Source organism: Neovison vison, chromosome 2 (assembly GCF_020171115.1).
Source record: "Neovison vison isolate M4711 chromosome 2, ASM_NN_V1, whole genome shotgun sequence".
Classification (NCBI taxonomy): Eukaryota; Metazoa; Chordata; class Mammalia; order Carnivora; family Mustelidae; genus Neogale; species Neogale vison.
The window spans coordinates 78,937,264-78,963,991 of record NC_058092.1 but is presented as its reverse complement, the minus strand read 5'-3'; the positions used below and the strand labels follow the sequence as shown (position 1 = coordinate 78,963,991).

Here is a 26,728-nt window from a genome sequence, read left to right as displayed (position 1 = left end):
TCACTCAAGAAATAGATGACTTGAATTAGCTCTCTATCTACTTAATAAATTGATCTTAGGCCTTTCTGAAAGAAAACGGTGCTCATGACTGGTAAATTCGACAAAAATTTATGGAAGAAATAATACAGATTTTATAAAAACTCTTTCAGACAAGTGAATAGGAGGGACTACTTCTCATAAGATTCTATGAAGACTGTATTATCCTGATACCCAAACCAAAGAAAGACATTATAAGAAAACTAGTATTCCAATATTGGAATATATTCCATGACCAATATTGAAGTATATTCCAATGACCAATATTCCTCATGAACACAGATGTAAGAATTTGTAACAGTTTTACTCAATCAAATCCAACAATACATAAAAAGAATAACAGGGGCACATAGATGGGTCATTCGGTCAAGCATCTGACTCTTGATTTAAAATACATAAATTTATGTTGAAAAAAGATTGCTATTAAAGTTAATATAATTCACCATATTGACAGGCTAAAAAACCAGAAAACCAGTTGCTTATTTCAGTAGGTGCAGAAAAAGCATTTTGATAAAATTCAACATCTATTCCTCATAAAACCTTTTAGCAAACTAGTAATAGAAGAAACTTTTCTTGACCTAATAAAGGACATCTATAAAAAACATACAGCTAATATCATGCTTAGTGGTAAAAAACTGAATTCTGGGGTGCTGGGGTGGCTCAGCTGAAGCCTCTGCCTTCAGCTCAGGTCATGATCTCAGGTCCTGGAATCGAGACCCGCATCGGGCTCTCTACTCAGCAGGGAGCCTGCTTCCCCACTCTCTCTCTTTGCCTGCCTCTCTGGCTTCTTGTGATCTCTGACTATCAAATAAATAAACAAAATCTTAAAAAAAAAACTGAATTCTTCCCCTCTAAGATGAGGAAAAAGACAAGCGTGTTTGGTCTCAACACTTCTATGCAACACTGTACTGGAGTTTCTAGTCAGTGCATGAGTCAAGAAAAAGAATTAAGTAATTAAAGGTAAATGAATTAGGAAGGAAGAAAAAACTATATTTGCCAACATCCTGATTATCTTTGTGGATAATCTTATGGACTCTACAAAAGAATTTAGAAGAATTATGTGAGTTGAGTACATTTTTAGGATACTTGATCATAGAGCAAAAATCGATTTTATTTCTATATACAGTTGACCCTTGAACAACACAGGGGTTAGGGGCACCTACCGACACCTCACATAGTAAAAAATTTGCATATAACTTTTGACTCTCCCAAAACTAAATTACTAATAGCCTATTGTTGACCAGAAGCATTACCAGTAACAATAAACAGTTGATAAGCATATATTTTGTATGTTATATGTAGTATGTACTGGATTCTTACAATAGAGTCAGCCAGAGAAAGGAAAATGTTATTAAGAAATTCGTAAGGGAGAGAAAACACAGTTACAGTACCTGTAAAAAATCATGCATAAGTGGACATACATTTCAAACCTGTGTTGTTTAAGGATCAATTATGTAAGTAGTGAAGAATTAGAAATAAAAATTACAAAAGAGGTGTATCTGAGTGGCTCAGGGGGTTAAGCCTCTGCCTTCGGCTCAGGTCATGATCTCGGGATCCTGGGATTGAGTCCCTCATCGGGCTCTCTGTTCAGCAGGGAGCCTGCTTCCCCTCTCTCTGCTTGCCTTTCTGCCTCCTTGTGATTTCTCTCTCTGTCAAATAAATAAAGAAATAAAATCTTTTAAAAAAATTACAAAAGCAATACCACTTACAACAGAATAAAAATATGAAATAGGAATAAATTTGACAAAAGATGTACAATAACTATATAATGATGACTATAAGACATTGGTGAAAAAAATTAAAGAAGACCTAAAAAGATAGAGAGATAATATATGAAGTTCATGGAATAGAAGACTAGAGATAATTAAAATACCAATCCTCCCCAAAGTGACTTATAGATTCAACACATCCCAATCAAAATCCCAACAGACTTTGTTTCTTGATAAATTGACCTGTGGATTCTGAAATATATAGAAATGAAAAGGACCTAGAATAACTTAACTTTGAAAATAAGACAAACAAAACCAAAAAACCAAAAATAAAGTTGTGATACATAAACCACTGGATCTTAAAACTTATTTAAAAACTACAGCAAATGGGGCGCCTGGGTGGCTCAGTGGGTTAAAGCCACTGCTTTCAGCTCAGGTCATGATCCCAGAGTCCCGGGATCAAGTCCTGCATTGGGCTCTCGGCTCATCAGGGAGCCTGCTTCCCTTCCTCTCTCTCTCTGCCTGCCTCTCTGCCTACTTGTGATCTGTCTGTCAAATAAATAAATAAAATCTTAAAAAAAAAAAAAACTACAGCAATGATGGGGCACCTGGGGGGCTCAGTTGGTTAAGTATCTGCCTTCAGCTCAGGTTATGATCCCAGGTCCTGCGATTGAGTCCCACATCAGGCTCCCTGCTCAGAGCCTGTTTCTCCCTCTGCCTGCTCTGCCTGCTCTCCCTGCTTGTGGCTCCCATTCTCTCTCTGACAAATAAATAAATAAAATCTTTAAAACAAAAACAAAAAACAAAAAACATCATGACTATAATAAAGAACATCAGTAAATGGGAGTCCATAAAAATTAAAAGCTTTGGCTCTTCAAAGAACACAATTTTAAAAATGAAAAGATAAGCTACAGACTGGGAGAAGATATTTGCAAAATATGTATCTGACAAAATTCTTTTATCTAGAATATGCAGAGAAGTATTATAATTCAATAATAAGGAGATAACCCAATTTAAAAATAGGTAAAACATTTATTTATTTATTATAGTTAAATTTATATAATTCTGATATTCAGTTCCTAAATACTTACCTGAGAAAAATGGAAGCACATGTCCATAACAAGATGTACCCGAATGTTTGTGGCAACTTTATTTGTAATAGCTAAGAACTGGAAATGTCCAATGACAAGTCAAAAGATGAGAAGACTATGGTGTATCCATACAATGGAGCACTACTCAGCAATAAAAATAAATAAACTATATATAGATCTAATAATGTTTATGGATGAACATCATAATAATTTTGTTGAGTGAAGGAAATCAGACCAGAAAAAAAAAGGAGGCATGCTGTATCATTCTCTTTCTCTCTCTCTCTCTCTCTATATATATATAGATAGATAGATATTTCTATAAAATTCAAGCTGATTTATAGTGATAGCAAGTGCTTATTTGGTGAAGGGCAGTGATAGAGAAGAGCTGGAGAAAAGCAGTACAAAAAGACATGAGGGGGATGCCTGGGTGGCTCAATTGGTTAAGCCACTGCCTTCGACTCAAGTCATGCCCAGGGGTCCTGGGATGGAGCCCCATATCAGGTTTCCCCTGCTTTGCTGGGAGCCTGCTTCTCCCTCTTCCTCTGCCCCTCCCACTGCTTGTGTGCTTGCTCTCTCTCTGTGTCAAATAAATAAATAAAATCTGAAAAAAAAAAAGACATGAGGAAGGACACCTGGTTGGCCCAGTTGGTGAGTGTGCCACCAAGGAGTTATGAGTGTGAGCCCCATGTTGGGCATAGAGATTACTTTAAAAATAAAATCTTAAAAAGAAAAAAAAAAAAGCCATAAGAAACTTTGAAGGGTAAAGGATTTATTTATTATATTGGTTGTAGTGATGGTTTCATCAGTGTATGCATGTGTCAGAATTTATCAAAGTGTACACTTTGAATATGTACTGAGTATTGTATGTTGATTATGCCTCAGTAAAGTTGTACAAAAATACCTCAGTGCATTAAAAAGAAACCAGACACAGCTGAAGAAAGAATTAGAGAACTGAATCTAAAGTACCTATCCACATGTAGTAGAGTGAGAGAAAAATAAGACTAGAGTATGAAGGTCCAACAGAATTCCAGAAGGATATAAGAATGAGAATGCAGGGGCACCTAGGTGGCTCAGTCAGTTAAGCATCTGTCTTTGGCTCAGGTCATGATTCCAGGGTCCTCGGATGGAGCCCCACATGGGCTCCCTGCTCAGTGAGGAGCTTGCTTCCCCTTCCTCTTTTGCTCTCCCTGCTTGTGCTCTCTCTCACTCAGTCTCAAATAAACAAAAATCTTTTTTAAAAAAATGAGAATGTTAAAGAGCCAGTGTTTCTTAGATCCAGAAAATTCAGTGAATCTCTAGCAACATATGTAAGAAAAAATTATCTCCCAGACACATCGTAGTGAAACAGCAGAATACAAATGAATCTGTGAGAGACAGAGAGAGAAACGGAGAGATCTTAAAGTAGTCAAACATGCATCACTCAAAGTCAATCACTAAATGAAATAAAGGATATATACTTTCGCAGAAAAAAAAATGAGAAGCCTGAGATGTAAAACAAAACAAAACAAAACAAAACAAAAAAACACATGGAACAAAAACATTTTAGTAAGTATGAGGGCATATCTCAGCAAACACTGACTATGGAATAACATAATGTAAAAACATACTCTTAATTTTTTTTTAAATTTTATTTATTTATTTATTTGACAGAGAGAGAGAGAGAGATCACAAGTAGGCAGAGAGGGAGGCAGAGAGAGGAGGAAGCAGGCTCCCCACTGAGCAGAGAGCCTGATGCGGGCCTCGATCCCAGGACCCTGAGATCATGACCTGAGCCGAAGGCAGAGGCCCCAACCCACTGAGCCACCCAGGCGCCCCATACTCTTAATTTTTTAAGGGAAAATAGACTAGAATTAAAATACTGGGCTTATCTACTAGCATTAAGATAATCCAAGGTTCTTGATCATGTAGGAGTAAGGTAAAGATATGAACTTCAGATTTTGTTAGATGAGTATGCTAAACTAGCTAGTTTAATTCCTGAAATAATAAATACAAGCACATGTACTTTCCAACCAGTTAGAGAGAAATGGAATTAGAAAAAGAAAAAAAAAATCAATTCAAGAGAAGGCAAAACAAGAAAGAGAAAAGAAAGTAACAGTAATAGCTGGGGTACTGGGGGTCTCAGACAATTAAGCATCTGCCCTCAGCTCAGGTCATGATCCCAGGGTGCTTGGATTAAGCTCTGTGTCTGGCTCCCTGCTCAGCGGGTGAGCCTACTTTTCCTTCTCTTCCCTGCTCCTGCTCTCTCTCACTATCTCTCTCTCTCCCTCAATTAAATAAATGTTTTTTAAAAAGTAATAATAATAACATCTAGAAGATTCAGAACAGCATCTTGCATGTTATCATTTTATATATATTAGTGTAATCACTTATTATTACTATGACTGTTTTTTCTATTTTGTGTGTCATTCTTGCACAGGAACCATGCTAATCTTCTCTGTATTGTTTCAATTTTATTTTATTTTGTTGATTGGTTTATTGAGCGGTTCAAATTGGATGGTTCTATACTTTCAAATCCTCATTAACTGAAAGAAAGAGAAAATCTCCAAACAGGTTCGGAAATGGTTTTTGCGGGGGTGCCTGGGTGGCTCAGTCAGGTAAGCATCTGCCTTCTGCTCAGGTCATGGTCTCAGGGTCATGGGATCAGGCCCCGGGTCAGGCTCCCAACTCAACGGGGAGTCTGCTTCTCCCTCTCTCTCTGTCCTGCCCCCTCACTCAGGTGTATGTACTCTCTCTCTCTCTAATAAATAAGTAAAATCTTAAAAAGAAATGGTTTATCAAGGTGAGTGGCCATCTTGCACTCACAATAAATTCGGGTCCCACCAGGTAGGAAGCAGTGGCTCTTTTCGCTCATACTAGAGCCTGACAAACTTGGAGGCCACTGAGCAGGGTCAAAGCAAAGCCTACACTCAGAGGAGACATGTTAAAGACAACTTTTCTAGCCAGGCTGGAAAAAATTCCAGAGCTCCTAAAAGGAGGCTCAGAGGTCTGCATCAACACACTGGAGTTGGGCTATTAGTATGTAGGCGGCCCAACAGACCCACTCTCCTTTCCCCGGGTTACATAAAGAGTTTTCAAATACCACCCCCACCTCAGCTGACTGTCTTGAATATTAAACTCCTTGAATCTCCCCATCATCATTCTAATTCATAGATGCGAATGCCTACGCTTCATGCATTTTACACACATCGTGATACAATGTCCTCCAGGCCTACTTGTAACTCCGGTATGGAAAATAACTGACTGAGCTTCCAAAGATAAACCTGGTAGGTGTGATAGCTGCTGAGGGAGGAGAGCAGGGAGCCTCCTGGGAAGTTCCTTTGAATTTGGGTGTGGTGTGAGTCCTTCTGGTCCCAATGGTGGTTTTTATCTAATCTGCCTTGAAACTGCTTGGAGGATCCAAAACTGCTTTTATCAATAAAAAACTGCTGAACTACAGTTCCTCCTCTGAAGCTCCTAAAGATTGGGTCTGCTCTGTTGGAAAGCAGTGTCATAGCAAAAGGATATGTGTACAGCGTTGTTCACCAGAGCATTGTTTAAAACTGTGGACTATCAGTAACCACCCATCAGCAAAGTTGCCGGCACACCCTTATATCATAATGGTAGGTATCTGACTTTTTGCAAAGCAAGTCTCTGAGCAGCATGTAAACTACGATCCTATTCTGGAAAAAATCAATAGTAACAATAATAAAGTTAGCACATGCAGGCAAAAAAAAGGAGGAACATGTGCCAAAATGTTAACAATGATTATTTGGGATTGGGGGAAGTTGGGATGGAATCTGAGGAGAAACATTTCTCCATTCCCTGACCCCCTGGGCTTGATGTTGTACCCTCTCATTAGCCACGGTGAGGCTTTGGTACCAAGCTGCATTCACGTCAAAGGCTTTTTCCTCCAGACAGACATTTCCTTTCTCTACCTGCAGATATTCCACAGTATGTAACAGCTGCTCAATGCCTTCATTCATTTGTACTGTTCTGTTCTCAGCAGGACATGTACCTGTAAGCATTTGCATATTAAAATACGTGAGGTAGCTCACAGTAATATTTGACCACAACATTTGAAATTTATTTATGTGTTATTTTTGGTTAAATTGACAAAGAAGTCATGTTTTTTTTTCTATTTTAGAGTTTAAATTTTTAAAAAGTACTCAATATGTGAGGCTATTTATTGCAACTGAGAATTTCAAAGTGCTAAGATTAAAATCTGATATAGACAGCTTGTTCAAAATAGATGGCTTGTTCAAAAATTTAAGGTTCCTGTGGCTTTTTAAAGTTTAAACATGTCTACTTGCATACGGCTAGAAAAGTTGACCCCGAATATTGCCTCAGTTTCCTTGATGTTACTAAGGAGTGTCTGTCCTTTTACTTTGTCTTGAGACCCAGGCTAACAAAGTTTGGCATATTTTCATTGTTTTTTTTGGCTTGAAATTTATTTCATCCATTCCACTCATTCAATAAACATCTATAATTATCATCATTGGTATTAAAAACAATAGCTCACGTTTGACAGGTATTTTCTACCTGCTGGTAGTTAATGCCAGCTAACATTTCATTTCCATTTATTACCTGCAGCTCTTAAAATGCCTTCTTTTTGCCTGGCAATGGGGAGGGTACAAAGATAACCTGGACCCTTAAGATATATGAATAATCCAAATACAGTTCTGTGCTCAAAAGCAGGGTCAGATGTGGGGAGCTGACTGCAAGCTGACATGGTCCTTGTAGTGAAGGGAGTTTTGCTGAGGGCTAGCTCCCGCAATCCCTGCAGGTCACTCACTAATTTGTTTGGCTTACATAAGCACTCTGGGTCAAGCTGACACGGTCCTTGAGCTCCTCTGTAAATATGCTTGAGTAAACTCTTTTGTTTTTAAGCAAGGCTGTCACATGGGACTTGTGGTCCTCTGACCTCAAGCTCCTTGATAAACATTCTTGTTATTGAACTATAAAATAAAGTATCTCATGCATGTTGGGGCTCCACTGGGTCATCAGCCCATCACATCACCTCCCGATACCAGCTTTCTGACTCTTGTTTTTCTTAATTCCCCACCATTCTCTCTCTCTCTGCCTCCCCTGGGACTTCTTGTGCTGGTCCCCAACAGTCAGATACCAGGTTAAAGTAATTCCTAGACTGAATAATTGACTTCCCAAGAAGGAAATCAAGGAAGCTTCATGAGGGAGTTGGCATTATAATTGAGTCTTTGAGTAAAGGATTTGGTCATCTGGAGAAGGAGGAGGGACATTCCAGATAAAGGCAGAAAGGCAGAGGTAGGACTCTGCAGGGCATGTGCTGGGTCCTTGGTATAGTGAGGGCTAAAGCACATGGTACATGAAGGGAATGCACAGGAAAGAAGTCTTAAGGGGCAGATGCAAAGAATCAGTGAAGGACCAGCGAATCATTTATCCCAACACTCATTTTACAGATAAAGACACTAAGGCCTACAGAAAAGGGAAATCCCTTCAGTTATTCAGTAGTGGGGATGGAATTAGACTTTGAGCTCTCTTGGCTCCCATGACTGAGCTTCCAGTTACAGTGGGACAGATCAAGGAGTGCCTAGAATGCCAGGCTAGAGATACGTGGCCATCTCAATGCAGAGGGGAACCCCTGAAAGTTTTGAGGAGGTTGTGACTAGCAAAGGTGACACAGGGACTAAAATAATTGGAAGGTTTCTAGGCTAAGTGACTGGAAAGCTGAAAATTATATTTTGATAAATGGCTTCTGTTAATAGAATCAGATTAAAAACCATCGGTCGTTCTCAAAGTAACTATTTGATTAATGTAACCTCTTTTAAAATGTCGTGTGTTTAACATTCTTGTTAAAGAGTAAGTTAAGGAAGGTTGGAGCAAACAGGATAATCTGTAATGGGTGTCAAAAGCTCAATTTGCCTCCTCTGATTGTTTCTGCCCTTGGGAAACAAAATTTCTATCACTTGAGTCCACAACTTCATGTATTTTGTATTCTCTTTACATTTGAAAAAGAGATAGAATATTGACTCTTTCATTTTAAAAAAGTTTTTTTTAAGTAGAAGCTTATTTTAGTTACATTTATTTTTAGTTCTGCTTTCCTCACAAGCAGCATTTCCTAGTACTGAATGAAATAGCAAAGAGGATCAACCTAAGAGGTCACCTTTAGCCACAGACACGTAAAACCTCCCCAGTCGGCACCAAGAATCTCATTCCCCTCATCTGTAGAATCACAGACCAGAGATGCACCTCACTATCACCAGCACTCTCAAAGGGAGGCAAAGAGTGGATTGTCAGACTGTCTGGGTTCCAATGCCAGCTTCCCCAGTCATGAGTCCTGAGGTCTCGAAATCAAGTTATTTCGTGTTTCTGAAGATGATTCTTAGAAAATAGAGCTAGCTAATGATAACTCATCCCGGGTTTGCTGTGGTTGTGAGAATTGCTAGACAGCGGGCCAATAATGCTGACCACAGTGCCAGGCGCATAGTAAGCATCTTGCTCAATCTTAAGCTCTGTGAATTGTCTCGCCCACACACCAGGACAGACAAGCAGCTCAGAAAGCAGCAGCATTCCTGAAAGGATTTGTCGATTCCCAAGAAACTAGTACCCTTATTTTAGATGCACTCTAGAACGAAAGCTGTAACAAAACCACTTCACAGTTTACTTCTCCTGGTCAAACTGTTTTGAGAACATTTCCAAAACCTTTAAGGAAGATGTCTATGTCCACATCTCTGATTTATATAAAACTATACGCCCAATGCAAAACAGACCCCGTCACTCTCTCTCTCTCCCAGTCTGGCCTGCTTCCCAGCTGTTCACATTCCCTACAGGATTGTTAGAAGCTCCACACGCTGAGCGGGAGGCAGAGGAAAGTAAATAGTTTAGCCAGGCAGGTACCCCACCCACCATTTTATTTTCCTAAATCACTCCTTTAGCTAACATTTCAGGGACAGACACGCGACGCATCTGGTTCCAACCAAATATTTTCAGTCAGTCAGATTCCAAGGTAAATATTTGCCACTTTGATTGCAGCAACAGTGGTAGCGCGAAACAAGGAGCCACTTATCAACCTTCAATCAGGGCCCGCCTGGCGCTTGGGTGACGTGACCTGCCCCCTTCCCGTGAGCCCTTGCGCGGGTACCGCCTCTGCACTTCCGGTCTTGAGCACTTGGTGTCTGAGCCTTTCTGAGGCCTGATGGGTCTTCAAGGTGAACCCTTGGTAAAAAGTCAGGTTGTGGGATTGCTGAGCTGCTTTCTTCCACCAGATCCTTTCATTTTTAGCAGGTGTTGTCTTTCCCACAGTTCATGACTGACTTGTCGAAAGGTATTGGTTGTAGATGAGAAAGACAAGGGAGGGGTTAAGGAAGTCTCCTAGACGTGTTATTTGGGGGTGGGGCGGGAGATGTCCACCTGAAGCCTGTACCTATTACTTAAATTGCATCGTTAAGAGACTCTTTTTATTTATTTTTTAAATTAGAGCGAGAGAGAGTGCCCAAGCATGAAGGGGGAGCGGCAGAGGGAGAGGGTGATGCAGACTCCCCGCTGAGCAGGTAGCCCCCTAGAGGCTCCATTCCAGCACCCCAAGATCATGACCTGAGCAGATGCTTAACTGACCGAGCCACCCTGGTGCCCCAAGAGACTCTTAACATTGGCCCAAGTCTTTTGAGCTAAGATGAATAAACTACTACAGGGCTTATGTCTTATGTCCTTTGCACTTTTAATAGAGAGTGATGAAGACACAGGAAAATGGCAGGTGGGTTGGTTTTTGCCTCGTTCTATGGCAAGTTTTTTACTTTTTTGGAGTCTTTTTGAGACTAAAAATTAAAGACCCGTTGGTTTTCCCAGGAAAAGATATGTGAACACAGTATTTCGCCTATAACCGGAGGAGATTCATGGATCCCCAGAACCCATCTGCAGGCTTTCATGGGGGAAACCATGGACCCAAGGTTAGGAAGCCACAGATTTTAGGTGCAGATGCCTTGGTGAGATGCACCTGACATTCCTTTTCTTGCCCAGGCAGAAGTAAGGTGAAAAAAGTGAGGCACTAGCCTTGGGCATAAAATTTAAGGGGGGCATCAAAAGGCTCAGAAATCAAGACAAAATTTTATTTTAAGTATTTATTTGAGAGAGAGATTATTATTTATTTATTATAGATATTTATTTATTACAGATATTATTTATTAGAGAGAGAGAGAGAGAGATAGCAAGAGAGGGAACACAGGCAGGGGGGGTGGGAGAGGGAGAAGCAGGCTTCTCGCTGAGCAGGGAGCCTGATCCCGGGCTGGATCTCAGGACCCTGAGATCATGACCTGAGCCGAAAGTAGATGCTTAACAACTGAGCCATCCAGATGCCCCAAGATAAATCATATTTTAATGCAGTATTTTAAAGAATCAAATCTGAAAGCTATGGCTGTGGCTTGTCAAACTTTTTTTTGTAAACAAAATTTTACTGGAACCAGGGCCAGAATTAGAGAAGATGAATGAGGCATGGTTGTATAAATGCAGGTTCAGACTGTCTTTATTTTACAGTTTTTAATTTGTATTTTGTTCAATTTATTTATTTATTATTTTTTTATTTGACAGAGAGAGATTGAGAGTGAGCACAAGTAGAGGGAGCGGCAGGCAGAGGGAGAAGCAGGCTTCCTGATGAGCAGGAAGGCTGACTCGGGGCTCGATCTCAGGACCTTGGGGTCATGACCTGAGCTGAAGGCAGCCGCTTAACCAACTGAGCCACCCAGGCGCCCCTCAACTTTTTATTTCTAAATAGTTCATTAAAATACTGTTTTGAATACTGAGGTTTTTTGACCCCCTCTTGTTTAATTTTGCACCCGGCACTCGTGTCTCCCTCACTACCCTAGCCCTCAGCCCTGCTTGTGTCCAGGATGCTGTTCGAGTAAAATCCAAATGTAATTGATCACTTGCTGTGTGCTAGGCCCCGAGTTCCCACATTTCCAGACAGCTAGGGTAGTGGGAAAAACTCTGATCTATCAAAATGGTTGATGTTTAGTCCTGGCTCTCATGTCCTGCTGGATGACCTTGACCAGTGAACTTAGCTTTTCTGAGCCTCTTCTTAATTGCAGAATGAGAGGGTGAGACTGGGTACTTTCCAGTTCTGGCAGTCTGTGGTTCTTAGGACTTTGAAAACGGCAGCTAAACCAAATTGTTCCCCAGAGAACAGAGTCCTCAATGAACACCCAAATCCACATGCCAGCCCTCTAGACTTCTCTTGATTTGCCTTCTTGATGGAGGGGTTTTGCATTCTACAGACTCTCATTTGTCTTAGTGTGAGGGCCTAGACTGTAACATGTCTTCAACTTGAGTAGTGATTGCTCGAGTCAAAGATCTTGAGAGCTGATGAAAGTAAAATGCAAAGAGATGATTTAGTTTTGAGGAGAATGAGGCTCAAACAGGTGAAGTCAGTTGGCCAGGGCGGCACAGTGTCAGATTTAGAACTAAAACCCCAGTGCCTGATTGCCATCCGGTTTTCTTTTCACTTCACCTTGGTGGAGTATGAGTCATGCCTTTCTACTTCCCTCCAGAGAATTTCCTAAAAGTACTTTGAATTCTCTCATAATATTCTCTGTGATTCCTGTGTTTTATTAGTTTCCTTGTTATGATGCTATTCCTAGTGCTGGGAGATTGGAAGCCAAAATTCTTGATCAGTGTCTTACCCTTAGGTCTTCTTCCCTCTCTGAGCCTCATCTTGGATTTAACTTCTATGGGGATTTTTTAAAAAAAACTGCTGCAAGGCATATAATCTTAGAAAGCTAACTTCCTCTGTGTTTCTTTTGAAAGATATTTTTAAAACTGGAGAGAAGAAGTGATGCATAACAATCTATAAGGTAGGTACTGTTATTATTGTTATTTTACTAATGAGGAAATTGAGGCACAGAGGACTAATTAATTTAGATCTACCATCTAAGTATCAGAAGCAGGATTCAAATCCAAGCATCCTGACTCCAGGGTCTGTGGTTTTTTTGTTTTTGTTTTTGTTTTTTTTAACTAGCACAATGTATGGCTTCTCTTGTGCACCATTTCAGCTGAGCTTGAACAATTTCAAGGGAGGGAAAGTTACCTCAGGAGATCTAGTTCTGTTGCTGGGCAAACTCTTCTGTTGGAATGTTTTCCTTCTGTTCATTGGAATGAGCCATAGACAGTTATCCAAAATGGTTTTCTGTTGTCTAAATAAGGAGGTAAAAAAGTGAGCGAAGAACATAGAGTAAAATCTCACAATCTATTTCGTCTCCACCAAACATTCCTGACCCACTCCCAGTTATGTGGGCTTCCTGAAAAAAAAAAAAAACACACACACAAAATTCCCTCTTTCAGTTTTGAGTCTATTGAGAGTAAAATCCCCATCCTATGTGTTTGTACCTTATTCTAAGAAAGATTTAGGTTGGCCTGCATAGGTTAGAAAGTATGATTAAGTAGCATAAATTAAAAGTGTGTGACACGATCCAGCAATTTCACTTTTAGGTATTTTTCCTTCAAAAAGAGTAATGAGAGCTTACCAGGATAAATATTCAAGTGATTTTATTTCATTTTTGTAATTGCGCAAAAATCATAGGCAACTTAGATACGCACAAATAAGGAAGTGGCTAAATAAAATAATAAATTAATGAAGTTGTGAGAGGATTTCAATCTAAAATTGAACTGGAGGATATGAAATGGAGACTCTCATGCATGCTCCCCAGAAGAATGGAATTTAAGTGAGAGACTGATTTCTTGTAAATGCCTGATTTACAGAAGATTGAGGCATATCTCCTGACCAATGAACATCCACCAAGAATCTCCCTGGCAGGCCTTCCCCCTCCTTGCACTCCTTACTCATAAGTACAGCCTGCCCCAGATCCTCAAATGACTCACCTGTAGCTTGACACAGCATGTTTCCCAAATTGCAGTTCTCTCTGCAATTCCCAAATAAACTTGAATTTCTCGTAATTTGACCTTGCCTCAGTTTACCTCCCTGTTTAGGTTAATGGAGTACCTTTTAACTGTTTTCAGTGTATAATATTAAGATAAACTGCATCATTTGCTCTGAAGAAAATCATCACTAATATTTTAAAAATTGGTGCTTGGTGGCATACCATCTCCATTGTTATCCCAGTGGCAATACAACAGTTCACAGAAATAAACATGGGGCACCTGTGTGGCTCAGAAAGTTGGGCATCTGCCTTCGCCTCAGATCATGGTCCCAGGGTCTGGGGGTTGAGCCCCAACTTGGGCTCCCAGCTCAGTAGGGAGTCTACTTCTCCCTCTGCCTCTTCTCTCTGGCTTGTGCTCTGTCTCTCACTCACTCTCTCTTAAATAAATAAATGGAATCTTAAAAAAAAAAAGAAAGGAAGAAACACTCTTTTCTCATTTCAAATGTTATTGAAGAAAACATGGAAAATAATAAAATGTAAAGGAGGAAACAAAGAAACTATAATTCTGCACCCAAAAGATAACCACTGTGAACCTTTAAATTGACTTCTTTCCCATCTTTTTTCCTACATGCAGTACTTTTTTAGTAGATTTTTGTGATAAAATATATAAAATATAAAATATATTATTTTAAACATATTTAAGTGTACAATTCAGTGGCATTTTAGTACATTCACATTATTGTGCCCCTATTATGACTATCCATCTCCAGAAATTTTTCATCATCCCAAACTGAATTCAGTTTCAGTCAACAATAACTCCCCCATTATTCTCTCCTCCAGCTCCTGGTAACCACTATTCTACTTTCTATCTCTGGATTTCGCTACTCTAGTTACTTCCTGTAAGTGCAACCGTACAATGTTAATACTTTTGTTCTTGGCTTATTTTACTTAGCGCTATATTTTTAAGGTTCATCCACATGGTAGCGTGTATAAGAATTTCCTTGTTTTAGGGCTGAATAATAGTCCACTGTAAGTTCATTTCACATTTTGTTTATTTGTTCATTGATGGAAATTTGGGTAATTTCTACCTTTTGACTATGGTGAATAATGGTTATGAACATGATGTAGAAATATTCATTCCTGATTTCAGTTCTTTTGCATCTATTCCCAGAAGTGGAATTGCTGGTTTATATGCTAATTCTGTGCTTAATTCCTTGAGAACTACCATACTATTTTCCATAGCAGCACCATTTTTTATTAACATATAATGTATTTTAAAAATTAACATATAAATTTCATTAATGTACATTATTTTCTGTAAGATAAATGTTCAAAATTGAGTCAAAATGTAATAGCTAGACAAATAGTATACTTAAAATGTTTCAATTATATTAAAGATATACTTACCAAAAAAAAAAAAAATTAACATATAATGTATTATTTGCACCGGGGGTACAGGTCTGTGAATCATCAGGCTTACACATTTCACAGCACTCACCATATCACATACCCTCCCCAATGTCATTAACCCAACCACCCTCTCCATACCTCCCTTCCCCCCAGCAACCCTCAGTTTCTTTTATGAGATTAAGAGTTTCTTATTGTTTGTCTCCCTCCTGATCCCATCTTGTTTTATTTTTTCCTTCCCTCCACCGAAATCCTGCCCTGCCTCTCAAATTCCTCACAGTAGAGAGATCATATGATAATTGTCTTTCTCTGATTGACTTATTTCGCTCAGCATAATTCCCTCTAGTTCCATCCACATCATTGCAAATGGCAAAATTTCATTTCTTTTGATGGTTGCATAGTATTCCATTGTATGTATATACTACATCTTCTTTATCCATTCATCTGTTGATGGACATCTAGGTTCTTTCCATAGTTTGGCTATTGTGGACATTGCTGCTATAAACAGTTGGGTGCAGGTGCCCCTTCAGATCAGTACATTTGTATCTTCAGGGTAAATACCCCAGTAGAGCAGCACCACTTTAAATTCCTATTTGCAGTACACAAAGGTTCTGATTTCTGTACATCCTTGACAACATTTGTTATTTACCAATAATCTTTATCCTAAAGGGTGTGAAGTGGTATGTCATTGTGGTTTTGATTTGCATTACACTAGTGATTAGTGGTGTTGAACACCTTTTCATGGGCCTCTTGGACATTGTTTATGTTCTTTGGAGAAATAGCTATTCAAGTCCTTTGCCCACTTTTTGACTGGATTATTTTTGTTGTTGAGTTGTAAGAGGTTTTATAGTTCCCTTATTAGTCCCTATATCCATCCCTTATCAGGTAAGTGATTTGAAAATATTTTCTTCCATTTTTTAGAGACATGTGCCTTTTCCTTCTATTGCAGTGTCCTTTGATGCACAGTTGTTGTTTGTGCTTTTGGTGTCATAGCCAAGAAATCATTGCCAAATCCACTGTCAAGGAGCTTTTCCTTATATTTTCTTCTACGAGTTTTTAATTTTATGTTTCATATTTAGGTCTTTGATCCATTTTGAGTGAATTTATGTATATGGTGTAAGGTAAGAGCCCAATTTCAACCTTTTGCATGTGGATATCTAGTTTTGCCACACCATTTGTTGAAAATATTTTCACTTCTCTGGGTTTTTATGTTTTAGAGCTTTTTTGATTCCAGGCTTATTCCTGTCGGAGCCCAAGCTGCTTCTCTGGCTTGTCCTCACTCTCACTGATTTGTGCTCCAGGGATTGTAAAGTCATTTGACTGGGAACAAAAGGAAGATAAAATGAACCTGAATCTAGTGCAGAAGCATGGTAGTCTAGCAGAGCCTAGTGAAAGTGATAGTTGAAATATTGACTATAGTGATCTTGCTGTAACCTTGGCTAAACCTATTTCATTTGTTGTGAGTTGGAAATAGTGATAAGAAGACCCACCTTATTTTGCCAAACAATAGCATAAACCCTGGCATATTATTATGGCGGGTAGTCATTATTGTGGCTAATGTTTATGGGGAGAGTACTCTGTACTGCTCTATCTTAAATGCTTCACATTTATTATCTCATTTAATACTCAAAATAGTCTTATGAAGTCAGTGCTATCATTTTCACTGTTTTGCCATGTCTGAGCATCTCTTGTCGTCGGTAAAATGAAGAAAGTTATATCTGCCTTGCAGAACTATTGGGAGGATTAAATGAGAGCAGTGAAAATAAAGGGCCTAGCAAAGAACATGCACATAGTAGATGCTTAACAGATGGTAGCTGCTTTCCCTCAGTCCAGGAAGTTATTCCAGTAATCACAAACCATATTAAATGAGGATTCTACTTTGTTCTAACAATCTTGAATTTCCTGATACTTCCCCTTCTAGGTAAATTATATTGATTTATACTGGTCAGATAGGAAAGTCTGATACCTTTTATTTATGAAACAGGAATACTTTCTAGTTATCTACCTGCAAGGATGAAAGAAAGAGACTGTTTATTGTCAGACACTAGAAAGTCTTCTATAGACACTCGTCCAGGGAATGAGCAACACCAGCAGCCCTGGAAACAACTGGCTATATATCGTGCACTAATATATTACTGATGTTTTAACACTCATCTTTTTTTTTCATTTAAATATATTTATTTTTATTTGAATGTACAACAAATTGTCAAATTTTCTCATATTTCTACACAGATAACTTATTCTCGGTATTTTTTAATTATTTTTTAAATTTCTTTTCAGCATAACAGAATTCACTGTTTTTGCACCACACCCAGTGCTCCATGCAATCTGTGCCCTCCCCAGTACCCACCACCTGGTTCCCCCAACCTCCCATCCCCCACCCCTTCAAAACCCTCAGGTTGTTTTTCAGAGTCCATAGTCTCTCATGGTTCACCTCCCCTTCCAATTTCCCTCAACGGTCACCATTTTGACTGATAAAGTGTCATTTCCCTAAATATTTCTTCATTTTACTACCTTTTCCCACTTCCTTTATTTGTCTCTTAAAATAATGATTACAGTGAAGATGTACAACTGCCTGAGACCAATTAGAAAAACAGGGTTTAAGTTAGTTAAGACATTAATATAGTCCTTAGTGTTGCAGTTATTCAGGGTCATATTTCCTGGATATTATTTGGACATTCATTGGTTAGATCCAGACTGTACATTTTCTCTTTGGCTGCAGCTAATGTATTAACTGGCAGTGGGATCAAGTCCTGCTCCTCTCAGGCAGGTGGGCCCTCCCTTGGAGCCTCTCTACAGTCCCTTCACTTACTGCTAATTGACTTCCTAATTCCCTACAGCAGCTGTCGTAAACCTTTTCCACCCTCCTCCATCCTTTTAATCTCCCTGTTCTGCACACTGAGTGGCAGGTGATCATGCATCCGTGATCAGGGCTCTTTCCCACTGCCTTTTGGTTCTCTGCCAGCTTCACATCTTCTCCAGGATCCCCTTTATCTCTGAGAGCCTGGCTCTTTCATTTACTACCTCTCTCCTACTTCAATCTTTCCTCTTCCTTTCCCTTCACACGTAAACAAACTCAAGTCTTCCTCAACCTAGAAAAAAGCGGCCATATTTCTCTTGGTTAATCGTGTTCTTTTTTCATTACTGGCAAGTTCTTAATTTTTTTTCTCATTACAAAAATAATATAGTAGGAAAAAATTGGGAAGTACAAAAATTCAAACATGTCTCGGACACCCATAATCACACTTCTAGAGGTAACCACCAATGTTAACATTTTGGTTTATATCCTTCTAATCTTATTTCTTAGGTTTTGAGATCTACTTAAAGGACATTCTGGATGTTCTCTTTTGTAACTTGACACTTTTCCTGTGTCAGTATTTTTCTAATCATTGCATTAAAATTTCCATTGTATGGGAGCACCAGTTAAACATCAGACTTTCGGTTTTGGCTCAGGTCATGATCTCAGAGTCATGAGATGGAGCCCCGCGTTGGGCTCAGCTCTTAGTGCAGAGTCTGCTAAAGATTCCCATCTCCCTCTCCCTTTGCTCTTTCCCCCTGCTCTCTCTCTCTCTAAAATAAGACCTAAAAAATTTTTCACTGGTGGATACACTTTTATTTAGGTAGCCATTTTGAAACATATAACATGATTATTTCCATTATTTGCTGTAATTAACATAAGAATATAATCTTTGTAAATAAATCTTTACACATAGTCCTGATTATTTCTTTAGTACAAATTTCTGCAGAGAAGTTCCTGAATGCATATTTTTAATATTTAGATACATATTTTATCGTAAAATATAAACATTTTGATAAAAGTAGCTGACTGTCGTCACTTCAGCTTTTAACTCCAGGTTACTAAATTCTAAGCAATCCTGGCTTTTCTGCCATCACGGAAGCGGCTCTGTCAGAGGTCAAGGTCAACATCAATTACTAATCGCAAGTCTTCTCTGACCCTATCCTGCCTAATCTCTTTGCAACAGCGGCCATTTTCTATCTTTTCCCTTTTAAAATGTTTTTTCCTTCTATTTTACTTGAGTTTTTTTACCTCTCTGGTAACACATTTTCAGGCTCTTTCCTGGTTCCTTTTGTTCTGCATGATCTTTTCCTTATTCTCAACTTATCTCAGATTTTCATCTGTTGAGTTCATGCCAATGCTACACAGATTTCAGCACAGATCTGACTTGAATTGGGGTCTGCTGGCCTCTCCATCTCATATCTCCCCATTCTTCCCTGACTGCTTCCTCCTCTCCCCATCCCTACATGTACTTTATGCTTCAAACATTCTGAACTACTTGCATTTTCTATGCCTTTGATCATTTGGTGCTCTGTGCTTGGAAATTCCTTCTTCCTTTCCTCACCTGATGAAGCTTCACTTCTCTTTCAAGATTCATTTCTTTTGGGAATCTTCGTAACAACCTTCACTCCCACTCTCTTTTGCTCCTTTGCCCTCTGACCTGGCTAAGTAGAGTGACTCTCCTCTACACTGTCACGTTCATGCTTCTCTCCTTGTGCTGGGCTACGGTGAACTTTTTCTAGGCTCTAAGCTCCTAGAGGGCAGGAATTGTGACTGTATGTATTATTATTATTTTATTTAACAATCATGTGTGTTATGTTTCTTATGTGCCAGGTGCTGTTCTATGTGTTTTATAAATATTAACTCATTTAATCATCATCTCAATTTTATGAAGTAGGTACTATTATTATCCCTATATAATATCAGAGAAAACCAATACACAGAAGGGCTAGATAACCTGCCTGAGGTCACACAGCTCATAAGTGGGGATTTGAAGCTGGGTTTGTATAGTAGCACCAAAGAAGGGCTTAAAGAATAGGGCTTTCTCTGAAGTCAAACAGCTATTCAGTGTGATACCCTTTCTTCTTTGTGTTTGAAATCTAGCTCACTCTAGGTCCTGTATGTGGATGCAGAGTGAGGGAGTCATTCAGGCAAGCCTTATGCTTTCTTACCCATGGCTAATTAACACAGAGCCCGTGATCTCTGAGCAAGCTTTTTACATCAGAAAATCAGAATTTTTAAATGTCCCCTGCTCAGAAAAAGCTAGGTAGGAGTCTGTCTCTTCATGTGGTTTATCGGATCATGGACTATGGGAGTTGAAAGGGGGCTTTAAAAATGATTCCTTCTGGGTGCCTGGGTGGCTCAGTGGGTTAAGCCACTGCCTTCGGCTCTGGTCATGATCTCAGGGTCCTGGGATCAGGTCCTGGATAGGGCTCTCTGCTCAGCAGGGGGCCTGCTTCCCTTCCTCTCTCTCTGCCTGCCTCTCTGCCTACTTGTGATCTCTCTCTGTCAAATAAATAAATAAAATCTTTTTAAAAAAAAGATTTCTTCTGCCCTCTAAATTACTAATGGAAAAACTGAGGTCCACTGAGGAGTGTAGCTTGCTCGGGGTCAAAGAGAGAATAAGGGTTGCACCAGGATGAGTACCTTTCCCAGGATGCCCAGGAGTTTGCTTGTACTGGCCCTTTCCATTTGAGGAGACTCTCTGGAGCTCCAGATGTGCCAAGATTTGGGTCCTGTGTCATTGAGACTAGAAAGTAAAGGGAAAATCTTGGCTCAGATACAGCCATAAGCAGGATGAAGACTCCATAGCCTATCCCTCCCACCTAGGATCATTCAGAGTGACACCTCCCAGGAAACCCCGAGATCTTCTTGGGCATGTCAAGCTTACTTTTTAGTCCTCAGTTCCATGACCTCTGAATGTCTATTTTCCCTCATGGTCTCTGTCTCAGTAAAGTTACCACCACCTACACAATTCTGTAGTCTTGACACCCTTGACTTTTCCTTCTCCTCATCTCCATAGTGACTTTTCTGGTTTAGAACTTCACCACCTGCAGTAGCCTTATAACTGGTCTTTCTGCTTCTGACTTGCCCTACTCTAAGTAGTTTCATGCATGGTAGCCAAAATTAACTGTTTTACATTTTCAAAAATGTACATTTTTAATTATAAAATTAATACATACATGTAACAATTTGAAACAATGTATTGGGATATAAAGTAAAACCTGGGGGGTGTCTTGGTGGCTCAGGCAGTTAAGCATCTCCTTCAGCTCAGGTCTTGATCCCAGGGTCCTGGGATCGAGTCCCACATTGGGCTCCCTGCTCAGCTGGGAGTCTGCTTTTCCCTTTCCCTCTGCCCATCCCCCCAGCTTGTGCTCATTCTCTCTCTCACTCTTTCTCAAGTAAGAGAAATAAAAAAAATCTTTAAAAAATAAAGTAAAATCCAAAAGACTCCCATCTCCTATATTTTTAACCTCAACCTAGGTAAACAGTGTAGTGTACTTCCTATCAGACTCTTTTCTATGCTTATCCAGACACAACTGGGCATATCCCATATGCTGTATGCCACTTTATTATTATCTTATAGTCTGTATGCCACTAAAGGAAGCCCAGAACTGCCTATTTCTTTGCACATTCCAGGTTCTGTGTCCTTTCCTTAGTTTGTTAATGCTTTCCCCTTGGTTCTTTCCTCACCTTCCTTCCTTCAGCTGGCACCTCCTAATCCTTTGAAGACTTAACTCATCTGTCATTTCCTCCCTGATGCCCCCAGACTCAGTAGGCATGCCTCCTTTTACTCTATGTTAATGTGCTGTATTATTATAAGTTCTTCTGTACTGCTTTCTCCCACTGGAGCAGAGCTTCTTGAGGAAGAGTCCATGTCTCATTCTCCATGGTATCCCCCATACTTGGCACAAAACCAGGCACAGTGTTCAATTCACATGACTGAATTCTGTTCACTGCCTGAGTCTCCTGAAGTTTAAGTGCCTTGGGTTGGGAGGCAGTTATTCCAAGAAGACAGGACTATGAAGCTTCCTGACAGTCCTTTCACAGCAATAATAGGAGACAAGATAGGGTCTGAAGAACAAGAGAAAGGATCCAAGGTTAGGTAAAGGAGACTGGTGGCATCAAGGGAAGTAAAGGAGCTAAAATTTACAAAGAATATTCACATCTAACACCTTATATATGTTACTATATCTTATCTTCTCAACACTACCATTCCCTTTTTACAAATAAGAAAATTAAGGATCAGGATATAAAGTGCCTTGCCCAAGGTCACACAGTGAGTAGCAGAACCAAGGTTCAAATCCAGTTCTGTGTTCAAAGTCTAAGCTCTTACACACTATGCATGTTTGTGATCAGGTGGGTATGGTATAGTTAACATTGGCCATTTCCCTAGACCCTTCATGGGTACTTGGAAAAAGTCTGTGTCCTGAAGCTTCTGAACAGAGATGCCTAAAGACCTTCAGCTTCTAGGGGGGTGTGACAAACACCTAGGTGGGTGTGACAAACCCAAAATCTAAATCTTCAGACACTGTGGGCCTTTTCACTTCCATATGCTTTGAAAAGGGTGCTAAGGCCAGAGTTTACGCTGGAGGGAGTTAGGTTCCCAGGCTTCTGAAGGAGACCAGCAAGAAGTCTCACTCAGCCAGCTTTTTCCAGATTTCCCTCAGGTAGCTGTGACTTCTTTTAGCCTTCTCGTCGGCCCTCCCCAGCCCTCCATCAGCTCTAGTTGCTGTGTCATTTCAGGATCTGGTATCCAAAGTACATTTATGGGGCAAAGTCATCTCTGGAGGCTTTATGTCTAAGCTTTGGGTGCTTTTTGGCAGTTGTGGGTTCCTTGAGATTGAGGAGGGCACTGCAGAGCAGGAGGGGGATGCTGAGGGACTGTTGGAGTAAGGAGTTGTATCCAGGCGTAAGGCTGACTCATGGGATACTAGTCCTTTCGTCCACAAATGTTTACGGATACAACCTAGGTATGAATTTGTCTTTGAGAGCAGGGATGCCAGGTTTGTGCTTTAGGCACACTCAAATACTAGCAGTTCCTGCCTGTGTTCTGTGTCTCTTATCCCCAGAATGTTATACATCCTATTTGCTCTACCTGAAAAGCCTTTCACTTCTCCTTTCTCCTGCCAATTCCTTTTCATTCATCAGGTCTCAGCTTGCCTGTTGCCTGATTCTCCAAGGCTGGGGACCTTACGCTCCAAGGCAGGGCAGGGGACATTTGCTGGTTAACTCTGTACTTCCATTTTCCCTCTTTTCTGGCAGGAAGTTCTTGGACTTCCCATTTGGGAAATGCATTCCTCCCCCATAGTTAACCTCCTAGTTAGTATTACTGACACCCTTTCCTCCAGCTTCAGGCAAGGGTCTGATTGTTTAAGCCAATCATCATGTCTCATTCTATTTATTAACTATGATCAGTTTAGGTATATAAGAGTATATTCAGAAACAGTGAACCAAGGAGAAGATAGAGGCCTTAAGATTTACCAGAAGAGCCACCTTCTTTTCTAGAGATGAAATGAAAAAGGATGTAGATATGCAGCCTGGCTGTGAGCAACCTAGAATGTGATAGAGGAGAGGCTTAAAGCTTTGACAATCCAGTGGGAATACAGGCTAGGGAACTTAGCCTCTATCAATAAAAATAGAATATTTTCGCTCCCATATTTACTCTTTACTCTTTCAACTTTTTCAGGATCTTGGACAAGAAAGAGGGGTGCTATTCATGGAGAACCCTTTGGAGTCCCAACAAAATCTTTGCATAAATAGGCACATATACATATACACGCATGATCTTTGGAATCATTTTAATGTAGTCATTGGATCATATTCACCTACTTCTTAACAAAAATTAACTTTTAAAATTCGTATTACAAATATTTTTCCACATCTTTTCTCTGTGGCCTTTGTGGTACAAAAGTTGTAAAGTTTATAGTCAAATATATCTTTCACCTTTTTTTTTTCATCTGTCACAAATCTATTTAATCAAGGTAGGCAGCAGAATGTTCCACTATGATTAATGAGTGCAGGGGCTGTCAACACTAGGTAGAGAGAAGAAACTAGCATCATTCAGGAATAGCCTTTATTGGTGGCCGCAATGTGAGGGGACACTATGGATCCCTGGATGCTGTGGACAGTCTCCTTCTTGGGGTTGATCCAGTGTCTGATGTTAGCCTAGGAAGTGATGGAAGGAAGCAGAGTAAAGGGTAAAAACATTTTAGGGTATTGGGTCTTGATGATTTCATGGGTATCCTGGGTGGTCTGCTGTGTATCTCACTTTTGTTCTCGAACGTCCTTGTGTGGTAATTGTACAAGGCTGCTGAAGCAGAAATCCAGGTCATCCTTTGGTATCTCAGGATCAAAAACATAAACCTCCTCCCTCATGAAGGTTTGTGGGAGTTGAGCTTAGCTGACTCCAGGGTTCCTATTGCTGAGCAAGGTGAATTGGGTTCTTATATGGCAGTTTCTTAGAAGCCCAGAGTTTTCCCAAGTAAGAATCTTTATCCATGTAGGGTGCTGGAAGAGGTCTCTTGTGAAAGGCATGGTAAAATGTGGAGTGAGACACGGGTCTGAGGGTCTTTCCTCTTTTTTGGAGCTCCAACTTTCCAGTCTTTGTTCAGAAGTTCTCCCCTATCCTCAGTTTATAGTAAAGTCTCCAAATTTTTCTTGCAATTTTTTTTCAGTTTTGCTCTCTGATAGTTTTATCCATTTGGATTTTTTGTGTGTAATATATAAGATTAGAGTCCATTTTACTTTCTTAATTCATAAATATGACTGTCACGGATTTTCTATTTTGTTTTACCAATTTTCCATTTCTGTTTGACTTTATATGTTCTGTAAAGGAAGACTCTAACTTTTCTTTTTATGACTTTCTTCTTTATTTAGAGTCATTTTTCATATGAGTTTGAAGATAATTTTATGAGATTTCATTAAAAGTATTATTTAGATTCTTTTTTTCTTTTCTTTTCCTTTTTTTTTTTAAGATTTTATTTATTTATTTGACAGAGAGAGATCACAAGCAGGCAGAGGGGCAGGCAGAGAGAGAGGAGAAAGCAGGCTCCCCACTGAGCAGAGAGCCCGATGCGGGGCTCGATCCCAGGACCCTGAGATCATGACCCGAGCCGAAGGTGGCGGCTTAGCCCACTGAGCCACCCAGGTGCCCTATTATTTAGATTCTAATAAGAACAAATTCTATATACATATTAATTTGAGGAAGCTGATTTTTTAAGCTAGTAGGTTTTCTTCCCTAAGAACACAGCATAACTTTCCATTTTCAAGATCTTGTTGTATATATTCCAGTAGATTAACTCATTTCCTTTGCTAATACTTGCCGGTATTATTATATTTTTTAATGTTTATCATATATTTAGCCACCTTACCAAAGGATGTAAGGTTACATGGTAAAATAACAGAATGGGTGGGAGTTGAATGTGTTAGGGTCAGTGAGGGCGGGGCTGAGTTTCCTGGAGTCTGAGGGTATTAGGAAAGGAAGCAAACCAAGTGCAAGAAGAATTGGTTGTGTGTTCAGGGCATTGTGTCAGCAGGAGTCTGTTCCACTGTGAGCAGCTATGAGTAATAGAAACCTAAAAAATAGTGGAGTACATAGGATAATGTTCATTTCCCTCTTACACAAAGAAGTCTATTATAGGCAATTCAGGCTCTATAATTCTCAGAAACCCAGACTACTTCTAGTTTTATATCCTGCTATCCTTCAGATGTAGCCTTCATCATTATGGTCTAAGATGCACCCCTGGCATCACATCCATGTTCCAGTAGGAGCATAGAAGAAGGGGGAGAGACAAAGGGTACATCGTAAGTGTATCATAAGGAAATTTCCCAGAAGCTGCTACACAATAACTCTACTTACCTTATGGACCAGAACTGAATTATGTGATCATGTCTAGCTCCAGGGGATGCTGGGAAATGCTTTTATTCAAGATCAAAATTCTAAAGATTATAAGGATTTTTATTCCAAATCAGGATTCTAAAATGGTGTTAACAGACATATTGGGATCGGCAACCAACAGTCTCTGATGTAGGTATGTTTGTGGGGTAGCGGGTCATGTGTTTTCTTTTGTAGCTCTCAGCTGCTAGTGCAGAAAGAAGAAGGAGAAGTTGAATGGAACCTGGTGCAGAAGACTGGGGGGCAGCAGCCGAACACGAGTGCCAGGCATGAGGGCGTGGGTGAGAGAATAGTGCAAGTTTTGTCGGAAATAAAAGAAAACTGGGGGATAAAGGACTGGTAGAAAGAGGAAGGATCAAGGCATTAGTGATCTCAGAGAGGCTGAAAAACAAATGGACAGCTAGATGGCTGGGGGGCCATGTCAGAAAATGGCATATTTGTGGGGCACCTGGGGGGCAAGTCAGTTAAACATTCTACTCCTGCTTTCAGCTCAGATCATGATCTCAGGGTTGTGAGATCGAGCCCCATGTTGGGCTCTGCACTGGGTGTGAGGCCTGCTTGAAATTCTCTCTTTCCCTCTCCCTTCCTCTTAAAAAAAAAAAAAAAGAATCACTACATAATGAATAAACCAATAATTAAAAAAAAAAGGAAAACGATGTATTTGGCAGTAACGAGGAAAAATGTGGCTGTGGCAGTGGGTGATGGATGTGGAAGGGTGATCAGGGTCATTCAATGTAAGGAACATAATGTATGGCATTGGAGGGTTCTCTCCCGGCAAACTGAACTGCTCCAGGAGGATGGCAGGCAGGAGTAGGGAGACAGAAACATGCAAGGAAGCTGGTGTAGTTAGATAGTGTGAGCCCCAAAGGAGTTACACTAGGGGAGAGTAATAGTCTTGAAACACATAGGAGTGTGAGGACACTGATCCCACCTTGTGGCTTTATCTGATGAACCAGGTGGGTACGTAGACA

General features: G+C 39.9%; 2 pseudogenes; both read right to left on the bottom strand.

Moving 5' to 3' along the window:
- Positions 1-5,207: 5,207 nt before the first annotated feature.
- LOC122901554 lies at positions 5,208-5,289 on the bottom strand (annotated as a pseudogene).
- An 18,634-nt stretch (positions 5,290-23,923) lies between these two features.
- LOC122898764 lies at positions 23,924-24,397 on the bottom strand (annotated as a pseudogene).
- Positions 24,398-26,728: the final 2,331 nt, after the last annotated feature.